Genomic DNA, 13,604 nt, shown 5'->3' on the forward strand with positions numbered 1-13,604 from the left:
ATGTCATTAGTTCCCTTTTTCAAAATCAGACAAATTCACTTTTCAATTGATCATACCTATAGCATTCCATAAGCTCAGAGAAACACTGAAACGGTCACTTCCAGTGCAAATAAGCCTGCACTAAGGAATAGCTCCCCACTCCTCCTTTTCTTCTATCCCGACACTGTCCTATACTTTAAAAAACACCTAGATAATGCGTTTCATCTGGAGGTGTAGCTGGCATTATGGTGCTACTCTACCTAACCAAATGCTGCTATGTGTATTGAAAGCAGTGAGCAGCTTCATGCAAAGGAAAGTAGCTGCCGTAGGAAAAATCTGGTGTTACTGGTAAAAGGGTCACCCCAGATCTGACTACCCTTAAAGCAGGAGCAAGGAGAGTTTTGTATTGATTTTAAAAATTGTTATAGCTGGGTAGGGGTCAGGAAGAGGGACTCCCATGCCTAGTAAAATGATGAAAACATTTCCCACCTTACATCTTTACTTCATAAACTACACAAATCCTGGGTGGGATAAGTAACAGCAACACAGCTAGGGTAAGATGAAATCATAAAAATGCACATAGAAGCTAACAATACTTGGAAGGAAACCTACACCTTTTTGCTCAGCACTCTACTTTACAATATGTCTAAAAACAATAACAAGGAGAAGCCAAAGCAGAAGGCAGTCTTTGGATGGAGAGGCACTTACGTAGCTGATTGTCCACATGTGTATGCCAGACACATATTCCTTGACACAATAAGCTTATCTTCTGTTAAAGTTTAGCTTGAAGTACTCATATAACCAATGTAAGGGTATCAGGTCTCAAAAAGCAAATTGTAAAGGTGAAGGGCCCCTGCTCCAGATGGCCTCAAAGGTTATTCTAAAGGATGGTGTACTGTAGTTGTGAAATACTGTATACATCATAGTTTTAACTAAAAATGGAAGATACACACATCAACCCCTACTTATATCCCTGATTCATTTAGGTGTTACGATGTTGTTTTTTTAAAGTCTTCTAATAAACCCCAATCAAGTGGGTTTTTATAAAGGGCAGGTCAGTAGTATGTACTGTAAACGTAGTAGCAGCAAAATTGAAGGAGATTAGACATACAGTAGAAGGGGGTTGTCATACTACCCCATTAACAACCATTTTTACTACTTAGCCTCAGGGTCTCCCTTTTCTGTGAAAGTACTAGCAGTGTTGGAGTCCATGGGCAAGAGGATGACAGTGGCAATAGGATTATGATAGACACTGAAATGGTGTATAATTAAAGTTACTAAATAAACTACAACTCAAGATGGGTTTTGAAGGAGACTTTTTGCAGCTGGTAGAAGCAACGTCTAGTTCACCCACAACTAGGGCACCAGAGTCATGCACCGGACATATTGTTGAGAAACATGTGGATGGATGCACATCATCATGTGTCCATTCTTTTATAGCTTAGTGCAGTGGTTCCCAAACTTTTTTGAATCACAACACCCTAGAGTATCAGAATTATTTTCACGACACCCCTAGGCCAATAGTTTCTTATTGAAAAATTTAGAAAGAAATATTAAATTAAGTAAATTGCCTTTTTATGTTATCCTTAGGGTCACTTATGTGGTGAGGGACAAGATTTGCTTCTGATTGTCAATATATTTTATGATTGGGAGCCACCAACACTGGTTTTGCTTTTTACATTGACCATGCATAATTTGAATTGGTTCTGGACCACCAACTCTAGGCACTCCTGCAAGTGTCGCACACAGTTAGGGAACCACTGAAGCTGAGACGCTCAGACTGCCCTAGAACTTTTAAGTCCTGTTGCAGTGTAGAAATGTGCCCTCTCCAAACTTTTATTCAGTAGCAATAATCTTGCTCTACAAAATGAAACCTCATTTGTGTATTTTTAAATACTCCTACAACAGAAATCTTGGGGCCCGGTACAGTGATATCTCTGGGGCCCCCTCAGATTATTTATATATATATATATATATATATATATATAATAGCTCAACGGAATTTGCTGTGCTAAGAAACTGTTCATAAATATATATTTGATTATCTATACACGTATATTAATATGTACATCTGTCCTTCCTCCCACACATACCGCAGTCTGTCTCTCTCCTATGACTCCATGCTGCATTCCCAGCTCTCCCACCCCATCCCATAGCCCTGTATCCCCTCGCCAATCCACTCTTACCCCGGGTAGAGACTTCCTGCACTGCACTTCCCAGTATCCAGACCTGAACACTGCACAGCAGGTGCCATGTGGCCCTCACACCCCACCAGAAGAGGCCGGCACAGGGCATGGGAACCCTGGCCAGTCGACTGCTGCCATGTCCCGTAACTGCCTGCAACAGAGCTGGGCCCGGAAGAGTGGGCGGACACTCAAGCACAGTCACTGTGTGTGAGAGGTTCCTGTCACTCAGAGGCTGCGCCCACACCGCCTACAGCTCGCTGCCCTATTTAGACAAGACAGCTCACATCCCTGCCAGGCACTCAGTAGTGCATCTTTGGGGCCCCTCTGATCCTTAGAGCCCGGTACAGGTGTCCCCTTTGACCCCCCCTATCGCCGGCCCTGCTACCACTCCACCAAAATTGTTCCCCTCTGCCTCTGCAAACTTCTGCTCCTCATCAAAGGCAGCCATATTTTTCAGTAAACCAATGCGCAATTCGAGGTGCATGATAGGACCAATACTAGTTTTGCACTGCAGAGCCAGGGCCAGATTAACAATGGGGCGGATGGAGCTCCAGCTCCAGGCCTCCACATAAAAATAGGCCCATCATCCTGGCAGCATTATCACTAGCCACCTGCTGGTCACATTGTCAGTCATAAATCATAACATTTAAGATTGCATTTCTATTTTTCTCAAAAAATTATGCAATTTTTTATATTTTTACATATTTAGGGAGACATTGGATCTGATAGTGTAGGGCTGTACATGCCCACATGGCTCTGGCCACACCCATATAGCGCTAATCACACCTCCCCCATTTCTCACAATAGGCCCTTCAATATTTTCAGCTCCCGGCCCATGTGGCCCTTAATCCAGCCCTGTGCAGAGCAGATTATAAGTGCTCAGTAAATGAGCTCCTATACATAGTATCCACATAATCACAATATTGAGCAAGGAATTTGATGAAATGTAATGTGCAAGGAATAATATCATATAGGATATGATGTACTATTTATTATTATATTTTGCTCCATATTTTTAATACACATTTTATTCGAAATTTGGAGCAATTAATAAACATAGTACATCTTTTGGCGACATTCCTAATGTCGACATTATGCCATGTTGGCATTCTGAACATACACCCCTTCATTATGGGAAGAAAACACATTTGCGCTGTAACCCAGGTTAGCTATGTAATTATTGCATGTATAAAGCAGTCTGCTGACCCCTTTCTCAATCTAGTACTGTATCTTCATTTATTTGTCTCCAAGTTCATTTCTATATTCAATGCTCTTATTCATTCACAGGAAAGGCTAGCGACACATAAAGCTCATAACCCTAATTGCTGCATTTGCAGTCTGCACCGGCTTCTTTCTAAGGAAACTTATGCAATTACATTTATAAAGAGCCTTTTTATATTTAAAAATAAAAAAGGAAAACCATTTTAAAAGGTTATGATTATATATCAGTGCCATAGCCATTTGGTTTATGTTAAATTATTTATTTGAAAGAAATAAAGTATTATACAGAATATATGCCATATCCTTTACCTCAGTAACATAATTAAACACAGTAGTGTACATTGTTCTGGACAGAAAAGACTTATTTTGAGGTTACATGCAGAATTCCAGTTTTTTTCCTAACATAAAAACTAGACAGGAAACATATTTAATTTTTCAATGAAATCTGCAATGTGGCACCCATTCACTGCTGTACTGCTGAACTAGGCACCTAGACCAGAACCAACAGGATATATGGTGGTCAATAGTACTACTATAGACAACGGAATGGGCTCTGTGCTGTACACTGGCCACCAGGGACTGCAAATCATAGGACACATTGACCACAAGAGACTGGGCTTTGCAGGGGTGTATTAGGAGAGGAGGGGGCTCGTGTGCAGTTTCCATCCAGCCCCCCCCCCCCCCTATCTATAACTGGCAGCCGGGCTGTGTATTTGTGAGCACTGAGTAGACTCTGGTGGTTTGCCACAGTCTACTGTGCATGAAAGGTCTCTGCCATTTTTCCTGAAATGTTTCTACTGCGAATATGCAAAATGCCAGGAAAATAGCCACTACTGACAGTACCTTAATATGGAACCTGTGCGCTTTGTGCTACCAGGGTGAACCACCGCCAATCCCCCGGCTGCCCAATCCCCCTGAGTGCTTTACACTGTCCGTCCTTAACAAGCATCCCAAATGCTGTGTGAGTTGGTGGGTCCATCTCTCGTACAGTGTAGGACGCAGGAGGCGGAGGAGGTCAAGCAGAAGCCATCAGGTGAACAGGGCAGATTCAGCCCTAGTACATCCTGCCCTGTGCAGCCACACTGCCCTTGTTACGTCCCTGGCTAAAGTACCAACCAAACAGCTCCTAACTGTAATTTTCCAAACACAGCCTGTAACATGACAGGAGCTGATTGGCTGGTACTTTATCTCCGTCCACTTTCTCTCTCTTCAAGGTTTACATGGGCCCCTGAGTCTACTACGGTATCTGAATGATAGACAGTGTCTAGGTCGACAGTCAATAGGTCGATATGCATTCGATTAGCAGGTACAAAAGGTCGACAGTGCTTAAGGTCGACATGACAATGGTCAACAAAAAAATGGTCAACACATGCTTTTGGGTTTTATACTAATTTCCCTAACATTTGCTTGATTTTCTATCCATGTGGAAATCGATTGGGAATAATAACCGTGTGGTGTGGCGAGTGCAGCAGTAGTGGAGTGAACCACCTTTCCAGAAGCGTAGTGGCGAAGCAAGCCTCTGAGGGTATACATTTCTACTGACAGTGGTTACATATTACCAAACATACAAGATTTGACCCCAAAAAAGTAAAAACTTGTGTCGACCATCTGTGCGTCAACCATTGTAATGTCAACCTTTTGACTCTGTCGACCTTTCATCTGTTGACCTTTTGTACCCGGCGACCTAATGTATGTCGACCATTTGGTGCCCCCTCCTGACCAGCGACCGCCTCTGCCTGTCAATCAGGCAGAGGCGATCGCTAAGGAACGACGGCCTTCGAAAGCTCTGGCGCATGCGCAGTTCCGATCCAATCGCTGCGCTGCGGTAAACTGCAGCGGGCGATCGGGTCGGAATGACCCCAATAGTGTATATAATAAAGAGGGATCTGTGACCAGTGTTCTAGTACAACGCACTGTCTTATCAGAAGCATCTGGTACTCAAGATGTCCAGTCTCATATTGCATCAGTAGGTTAAAGATGTAGTATCCCGTGCTGCACCTTGGGTATGTGTAAGTGTTTGTGGGTAAGGATGTAAAAAAGTGCTCTTTTGTGTTTGAAAATAGTTGTGAGTCTGTATAAGTGTGAAAACCAATTTATTGTCAATAGTAATGGGAGACACAATGCTCCTGAATTAACAATAAACAAATTAGAGCGATGAGGGTAAGTAAGTAGTGATCTGGTATGGAAGTCGGCTCCTTTAGATTGCCTCTTTCAGTATAATACATGTAGCTACTTCTCCCTAATTACACTGTGATGACTGAGGAATGAGATGATGTTGCCTGGAATGCCAGCTGGCTCCTTTAGGGTGCTTCTTTCCATATGATACAATATATCATATGTTTCCTGTAAATTTGTAGTGTGGCAACCTGGGTACAATATATAGTCCTGTTGGACTTGTTTATAGGCTTTGTGCCTGTGGGCATTGACAATGCCAGTGTCCCTGACATAACCTTACAGGTAGGAACTTTCCTGAGTCCACTGCCACTGGGTGTTCTTAGAGGTGTATTCCGGGTGGCCCCTGATGATTAAGTATTCAAGTCGCTGAGAGATGCGGCAGAGGGATCCACTCAAAGGAGTGGGGCTTACGGGAACAAACATCATCTGAAGATGCCATTTGCTCTCAAAGACAAACTCTGAAAACTTTAAGTTTTCAGAGTTTGCTGAACATTAGGCAGCCCTATATACATTAGACAGCCCCTAATAATGAATGGGCTGGTTACATAAAATATGCGGAAGCTAGCATTTCCACATGTGTAAGGGGCCCTTAAGTGATGATGAACCAAGGCAGGTATGCAGAGTCTGTTCCTCCCCTGCTGGGGTATTCTCACTGTCAATGAGTAATGATGATGTCAGGGGGGTATATTTATTGAAAAGTATCTATCAGCTACATGAATTTAAAAGGTGCTGTGCTACTGGCAGCTGGAGGGCAGCACCAGTCATCAGTCACAGTGACGGTGGCTATACTGTACTGCACTCTATATGAGGTGGCATCCCCATACGGCCAATGCACTGAAACGGCCCTAGACCCGGCCTTGCCACTAAATCATAACATTTTGCCTAGATAATAGCTTTACAGACCAGTCCAGTAAAAGGCGGTTATACTACAGTAGTTTTAGCTATAAAAATGAGCGTCAATGTTTACTGTCATTGGTGTTGTTGTCTAACAGCACGTACAGTACAGCAGATTACATTATACTTGTACAGTTTTATAACCAGCATGATTTAATCTGTACTGCAGCAACAAAAATCGATAATGGTTAACCACTGAATCTGCCACTCCATCTGTGAATTGTGAGTTGTGTGAGCTGACCTCCCAGCTGATTTGGTCGCATGTAATCTTGTGTTGCTTAATGTATGTTCTGAAGCACCACCTTGTGGCGACAGTGTTGTAAGTTTGTATAAAAATAAAGTAAGTGACTAAAACAATTCTATAAAACATTAACTTTTATTGTAGAATAAAACGATATGCTTTATTGGTCATATAATTCCCAACATTTCCTTTTTCCTTTAATGGCACATCAAATAATCAGATTACACAGCCTAAGAACACAGGTTTCTCTACCGAATCTCCTCATAGCACAGGAATGCTAGGTATGGCTACTCACTGGGAATGTAACCCTTTAAGTGACTAAACTAATTATTTGTGGTCATTTTACAATGCAGCTGTTCAAATGAAAGTATCTAAAGAGAAAACTAAATATTGCCTGACATTTAAAAAGAACATTACACAACATGTACCTTAGACAAGCCAGGTATATATAACAAACAGCTCCCATACTAAACATGCAAAAAACATGATACAAGGACATACGGGGAATCATAGGCGTGCGCAGACACAGACAGGCGGGTGCCGCTCCGGACTTCCCCCCCTCCACGGCATTATAGTGTTCTCTCACCTCCCCTGTCCTGGATATAGACTGCTTACCTGGGCCGCCCAGGTGAGCAGTCTTTGGGCGGCCCAGGTAAGCAGTCTATATCCAGGATAGGGGAGGTGAGAGAACACTATAATGCCGTGGAGGGGGGGAAGTCCGGAGCGGCACCCGCCTGTCAGTGTCTGCGCACGCCTATGCGGGGAATAAGGTGACAAGAGACCAGTATACAGGAAGACGACATTGTTTGTAAGAGCGTACAGTGTAATAGCTAGTGGGGGATACATACGATATCCCGGAGGATGGGATGCTGGCGGTCATATGACCAACACCGGCATCCCTTTGGAAAGGAAAAAACAGTCTCACTGCTGTGTTGAGAATGGATAAATCAAGAAGGCAGATGATGAATGAGTAGATGAGAGTTTTTGTAACGACAAGGTTGAGAAATATTCTTATCATTGGCAATGTCTCAAAGGTGGAAGATACTTGCTTTTGAAGTAGACTGGATGTGGGAAGTGATAGAGGAGATGGAGACAAATGTGACACTCAGGCAACAGAAGTGAGGAATAAAAGAGAAGGGGGGTTCATAAACGCTAGAAGGAGGAAAGATGATGACCTCAGTTTTAAACATATTGAGCTTTAGGTAGTGGTTGGATAGCCATATGACAGCTGGACACATAAGAAAGGATGGAATTAGGGAGGTTTGGGTAAGAGGGAGACATTTGGGTGTCATCAGCTTAGAGATGGTACTGGAGATTGAAGAGTTGATTAGTTCACCAATGGACTGGATGTACAGAGAGATAGGGACGGGAGAAGGCTAAGGATGGAGCTTAAGGAAGTGAAATAGGAGAGCTGGGCCAATGAAGTGAATGTTGTACAGGAATAGAGGGGATTAACTATGTCTAAGGTGGAAGAGAGGTCCAAGAGGACAAACATGGAGAAGTGACCCTTAAATTAAACTAATTCACTTTTTAGTTTTATTTAAATAAAATATTGTTCTTAAAAATCTCTATAATACAACACATACAGTATCATATTCATTTTCATATATGAGATTTAATTATGCTAGATGTTTTCATCATTGATCATGTATAGTATGTGTGTGTATATATATATATATATATATATATATATATATACATACTCCACAGTAGGTAGGCACTCCAAATCATAGGCCAGAGGCTAATTGCCGCCGTGCACAGCTCTAAAACAGATACATGAACAGGAGATAGCAGCACTCTTAGCAGCCTTGTAATAAGGTAGTTTGTACGTTAGCAGGGAAAGGGAAAGGGATACTACTGCACTAGCATATTATAGAAAAGTTCCAAATTAGAACAAAGGAAACCCCTAGTTGTATTCTATATCAGATATTTGAATTATATAGGGGGTGCTGCCACTGAATATATTGTTGCCAATATATAGTTATGCACAAAAAGAAACAGAGAAGGATTGGACTTGAAGTGGCGCACTTAAACATTAAATTGATACATAAATTATAACTTTTATTAGAGTATATTTGTTAAAAAGACCTGTAGCTGTGAAATATTAAAACCAAAAACATATAAATTAACAAAACAAAGTGTGATATGTGTGAATAAAAACACACACTGTGCTAACTGTGTAGTGCTACACATATATAATATATTATAGGTACTATGACCCTTGAATCAAATTATATGTGTTGTTAGGCTGAGTGCCCAATGGCGCTTTGAAGTCACTGATCAGTTGTACTAGATAGGCTTACTGAGGGTACTGTAAAGTGCAATATTCCAATAAAAAGCTCCCCCTCAGTTTGGGCGCTGTGACCCCTCACTTATGTGCAATCATATGCTTGTACAGCTATGAGTCAGTGTTTATCCTCACTTAAAGTGATATTGACTTTATTAATTACCTGCTGTAAATCGACTGAGAACAGCTAATTATATTGAGATCACTAGTGGGGAGAAGCACTGATCTATAGCTGTATAAGCATATAAGTGAACATCAATTATCATTCACTTAAAGTGACACTGACTTCAGGTATTACCTGCTGTAAATTGATTAATGAACAGCCAATTACATTGAGATCATTAGTGAGGAGAAACACGGATTCATAGCTGTATAAGCATATGAATGCATATAAGTGAGGGGTCATAGCGCCCAAACAGATTATTCACTTAAAGTGATACTGACTTCAGATATTACCTGCTGTAAATTGATTGAGAACAGCTAATTACATTGAGATCACCAGTGAGGATAAACACTGACTCATAGCTGTACAAGCATATGATTGCACATAAGTGAGGGGTCACAGCGCCCAAACTGAGGGGGAGCTTTTTATTGGAATATTGCACTTTACAAAGTTTACAGTACCCTCAGTAAGCCTATCTAGTACAACTGATCAGTGACTTCAAAGCGCCATTGGGCACTCAGCCTAACAACACATATAATTTGATTCAAGGGTCATAGTACCTATAATATATTATATATGTGTAGCACTACACAGTTAGCACAGTGTGTGTTTTTATTCACACATATCACACTTTGTTTTGTTAATTTATATGTTTTTGGTTTTAATATTTCAAAGCTACAGGTCTTTTTAACAAATATACTCTAATAAAAGTTATAATTTATGTATCAATTTAATGTTTAAGTGCGCCACTTCAAGTCCAATCCTTCTCTGTTTCTTTTTGTAAAAAGGTAGACAGACCCATAGGTGATATCTCCTATTGGTCTGTCTACCTTATTACAAGTCTGCTAAGATTGACGCTATCTCCTGTTCATATATAGGAGCAATGAGGAGAGCACCTCCCAGCTTCAGATGTGAATCTGCAATAAGCTACACAGAAGGTACTAATTAGTGTGGCACTGTCATCGTCATCAGCTTTCAGGCATCCACTAGTGATGAAGCCACTGACAGGCATATCTGCATATCATTGCGGGTCTACCTCAGTTCACAGTCATGCGAGCATAGTCTTATTATACTTGATCTGCATTTGCACACCTTATTTCCAACCTTCTTCTAGTGCAATGCTATATCTACATATACAAATAGACATATACCTTTCTTGGTGTGCAAGAACAGTACATTTTGCCCTTAGCAAATGGGCGTACACTCAGTCTTTAATTAGTTTTTGTCTTGTTGTCTATATTGTATTGCTTCTACAGATTTGGGGATCCACTCTTACCAACAGAGACATTTGGGTTTACATAGCCGTAAGTCATTTGTTGGTCTGTAAAACCACAAAAGATTGGAATCTACACTTAAAGACACAATTGCATTGTATATTGGTAACTAGTTTATATCTAGTCTCAAAACTTCTTGAAGAAAAGTATTTTCAAGTGTCCTTAAATGACCAATATAGCTAAAATCCATCTGTGGGATGCTTCAGAGGATCCAGTAATTGTTTTGTTCAATGAAAGTCCGTGATATTCTGTTTCAGTTGTCCCCACTTTCCACCATTCTACCCAAACTGATCCAGCAAACACATCAGCACTTTCCCCAAAGTCTTGTAGATTATTTTTCCAGGACTGTTAATAGAATGACTGAAAATTTGTCTAGCAAAATATGCTTTCCAGCTGGGTTTCTACTATATTATGCACTGGCCAGACAAAAAGTTTCGTTTTTGTGGTAACTGATGTAAGAGTTGGTTCCCAAAGGCGGCTTCAGAAGCAACCTCATAAACTTGTCTTAGCTATAGATTTATTTTCATTAGAGCTTAACATATTTAACTGCTGGCAGGAACAGGACTGAAGGACTTATGTACTAGTCATCACAACAATTCAGAGCTAAGAATAACTGCATTACATCACCCAATCATCTCTCAGCTCTCTGACAGCTATATAGGTAATACTAGATCTACACTGTAAACATAGTACAGGGTCAACGTACTACAAGCCATGCTAAAAAAAAAAAGTGTGTCTATATAAACATGCCAGTCATGACATCATTGCTGTATAGAAATAGATCACTACAAAAGGTCACAAGTGAGATTTTACTTTACATTATCTAACACATGGCGTCTGATATCTGCACTGGTGACTCATAGTTATTGTCTGGAAACAGTGCAGATTATACCCGCATTTATGAAATGCTGAATGCACAGAGCAATAACTTTGGCCAAGCACATCTGGCGCATTGGCCCTCTTTCAGATGTGGTTGGAGTAGCAATCGCTGCTACCTCCTTGGAAGCAGCAGCGATAGCTCTGTATATAAATGCAGCAGGAGGCATCTATTACAGGTATACGCTTCCTGCTGCAGTAGTGATTCACAGCATCAGATCACTGCTACATTAGCGGGAAGCTTGCGGCACCCATTCGGATGCGCAACCCACCTATCGCAGATCCTTGAAGAGGCCAGGAAAGCTCTGTCCAACAACAAAGATTCTGGCCTCTTCCCTCCCCCTAAATGCCACAACACGCCTCCATTTTCACAAACGGAGGCTATCGTCACCCCCTTTCCACCCCCCAAATGGCATCAGACTGTCAATCACTGACAGTCTGATGCCATCCTGTGTTGCAGGAACCATTGGCGCATGCACAGAACGGGTCCTGCACATGTGCAAAGTACCGAACATCTGTACTTTGCAGCATGGGGAGCAGGTCCTACTCAGTGGCGTAACTCCCAGAGACAACAGAGACATTTGACGATGGGCTCTACCTTTCAGAGGGGAGCCAAGAAAGAAAGACCGAGGGGGCTCCTGAAGTAGAAAAGATCTCTCTCCACTCATTTCATAGTGATTTGCTGCAGTCTCTGCTGACTGCTGTTCAAGCTCAGAAACCCCCTTTGAAGACCCCTTCAGCTGAAGAGTCTGGAATGTGTCTGATAACAAATCAAAGTGTGTACAGTGAGCTACTGCTCAGCTGAAAGAAAAGAGAGCAGAAGTTGGTTTTAATTTTTTTTTTATAATAAAGCTTTTAAGTGGGGTGTTTATCAAAGCTTAGAGAGAGTTAAAATTATGAGAGATAAAGCACCAACCAATCCACTCCTGCAGGGCCGTCTTTCCATATGGGCTCAATGGACAGTTGCCCAAGGGCCCCAAGGGTATAAGGGCCCTAGGCTGATAGCCGAGGGTCCCCTTTTTCTAGGGGTACCAGATTTTTGAAAATCAGCCCTGGGGAACTGGAGATATCCAACTTCAAAGCAGTGATCCCTATCCAAGCCTGTTAATTGCTCTTCCCATCCAGATATCTGACCTTCTGTCTGACTTAAGCCCCGTACACACGGGGGAGATGTGTGCTGAGCAATCTAGCACAGACCGCTCAGCACACATCTCTCCTCCCGCTCAGCACTCAGCGTGATGTGCGCTGAGCGTGGAGGGGGGGTGCTCATTGCACCCAGCGGTGAAATGAGTGATCTCACTAGAATTTAGAGCCGACGATAGCGACGCACGGAGATGCACCCTACACACAGAGAGATCCGTGCTTAATTTCTAAGAAATCTAGTCAGATTGCTTAGAATTTAAGCACGGATCTCTCCATGTGTACCCCCCTTTAGAGTTTTTCTGAGGTTATACACCAAAAGCCGGAACTCTCCCCTTTTGCTGGACACTGACAGCTTGTCTCTACTAGTGTATGCCCAGAACCAGAGATATCAGCCTTCCAGCAGCTGGTCCCTGCTCCAGCTCCACACGCCTGGTATGCAGTTTTATATTTTCGTTGGTGGATTGCTCTGGCTCCTGAACTCTGATCCCCAAGTCCCCAGTACCTCCTGAAAGGTGGGACTCTAATTTTTTTACCCCATTGAATGCTAAGAAATCTGTTTTCAGGAACTGGAGATATCTGCAGTCAAGCAAGCTGCCCTCCCATCAGAAAATGATGAATATTAAGCCCACTCCACTATCCCCTGCATATTAAACTCCCCCTACCACCCTGGAAGTCATATAGCCTCTTCATTCAGTCCAATGCCCCCTTCTACAGTCTAATGTCCTCCCTCCTGGCTCATCTGTGCAGTAAAGGAATAATTAGCAGAAATGATTGCTCCAGGTCCCACATGCTGAGTGGAAGATAGAACACCCCCTACCGCACGCGGGACATCAAAGCTGCCGCTGACAGCATCACCACCCCTACTGCTGGAAGATGGGTAGGGGCCCTAATGCATTGTTTTGCCCAGGGGCCTACACTGGTCTTCTTAAGACAGCCCTGCACTCCTGTCATTTTTCAAATACAGCGTGAAAAATGTAAGGCAGGTACTTTATCTCTCACAATTTTATCTCTCCCCAAGCTTTGATAAAACCCCTCCTCAGGGCTCTATTTATTATCATTTGCTGCCAGCACCCAAAAATAAAGATTCCTTATCGCCCCAATTAGCTGCAATAAGGAATCTTTGGAGGTCATTCAGATCTGATCACTGGGCTGCGTTTTTTGCTGT

The 13,604-nt window shown here is 42.3% G+C and overlaps 1 long non-coding RNA gene across 1 annotated transcript in view; it reads left to right on the forward strand.

Moving 5' to 3' along the window:
• The window catches only part of LOC134935315 (uncharacterized), a 131,349-nt gene that overhangs the window by 42,137 nt on the left and 75,608 nt on the right, over positions 1-13,604 (forward strand). The gene's annotated exons all lie outside the window — the stretch shown is intronic.

Source organism: Pseudophryne corroboree, chromosome 6 (genome assembly GCF_028390025.1).
Source record: "Pseudophryne corroboree isolate aPseCor3 chromosome 6, aPseCor3.hap2, whole genome shotgun sequence".
Classification (NCBI taxonomy): Eukaryota; Metazoa; Chordata; class Amphibia; order Anura; family Myobatrachidae; genus Pseudophryne; species Pseudophryne corroboree.